Source organism: Schistocerca cancellata, chromosome 9 (assembly GCF_023864275.1).
Source record: "Schistocerca cancellata isolate TAMUIC-IGC-003103 chromosome 9, iqSchCanc2.1, whole genome shotgun sequence".
NCBI classification, from domain to species: Eukaryota; Metazoa; Arthropoda; class Insecta; order Orthoptera; family Acrididae; genus Schistocerca; species Schistocerca cancellata.
The window spans coordinates 349,364,106-349,365,756 of record NC_064634.1 but is presented as its reverse complement, the minus strand read 5'-3'; positions in this window follow the sequence as shown (position 1 = coordinate 349,365,756).

Genomic DNA, 1,651 nt, shown 5'->3' with positions numbered 1-1,651 from the left:
TATATGTCAGTTTAAAACCATTTTCCTCATTCATTACCCACAACGCCCCCTACATAGCATTGAATGAAACGTGGAGTACGGATTTGGCGAGCTCACTGACATGGTTATGTATTACAGTGTGGTAAGGGACAATGCAAGAGCAGCTCTTCGTATCTACGAAAGTCGGTTCCCTAACAGTAGACACCCACTCCACAGAACCTTTGCAGCAATTCATTGACGCTTACGAGAAACTGGGAGTTGCCGTCTTCAGCATGTTGGTCGTGATGACGGAGAACACCGGATTTTGAGGGTGAAGTGATCTGTAGATTTAACAATGTACAGTCGACCAGCAAGCGTGCTATATCCCGTGCTATGAGAAGAGGTCACGTATCTTTTTGGTGAACACTGCCGGAGTACAACTTCAGAGGGTCAGGTTGTAGCACCCGCAGATTACCCACATCGTCTACAGATTTCGAGTGTCTAGTACACCAGAGAGTGAATGATGTTGCTGTCCACTCACGTTTTATTTACAGATGAGGCCTTATTTAAACGTAACATGTATTTCAACAGTAGGGACAGGAACATCTGGAGCTATGAGAACTCACATGCAATTGCTGTTAAATCGCACCGACGAAGGTTATCTGTAGCCCTTTGGATGGGAATTGTGGGTAATCATTTTCATGTCATCTTGGATGACAGGAGTAGAAAAAAGAAGGAAGGCCAACAGTTGGCCTCCGAGAATGTAGAAATTAACATCCTGAATAAGTGAGTCCAAGTGATGGTACGAAAGGCATCCCCAAAACACCACACAACATCCTCTGTCCTCCATACACTACAAGTTAAACCCTCATTGGGTCATTTGTGCATCGGCGCCTTCCATCATTTGAAAACAGTCCAAGCGCGATTCGTCGGACCACACTACACTCAGCTTATGTCAGTTTCTGTTGAAGACGTGCAGGTTTATGTGCCGCTGTGAGCATTGCTCTGTTGGCAAGTACAAGACTCGGAATATCTATTGCATGAGATCCACTTCGCAGTGCCCACTTGTAAGCGGCTCTCCTGGATGGTGGGGCATGTCACACCACCAGCTACACGCAGCAGCAGATGGGACACCAGCGTTCCAGTCCACGGTGGGTCACTGGTCCTGACGGCTTCAGAACTCCGTGGCTGGCCAAGGCCGACTCGACACACATTGCATTGCACAGGCTGCTGGGATGCTTCCTGCATTGCAGGGCCCTGTGATGCAGACCAAGAGGAAGGAGGGCACTGCAGTTGGAAACAATAGATCACATGGAAAGCTCGGACTTGTCTTAATACGGCACCTCCTGGCACCAACCACTACAATAAAAAACCATTACTGAGGCAACTGTGGTGCACCTCGAGCCATAGATGACAGGGGTGGACGATGGCTGCGGAGATGTGTTCGGGCGAGTAGACGTACAACTGTTGAGCAACTGACTGCCCAAATGACCCAAGGTGCTGCCAACAGAGTCTCTTCAACGACCGTTCAGAAAACATTGCTTTGTGGACCTCTACAGGAGCCACCTGGTTCATGCACCCATGATGTCTGCTGTCTATAAGCGACGAAGGCTGGAATCTGCACACCAATACTACAATTGGACGTTCACTGTGTGGCGACAGATGACCTTTGAATCTCATTTTATGCTCTATC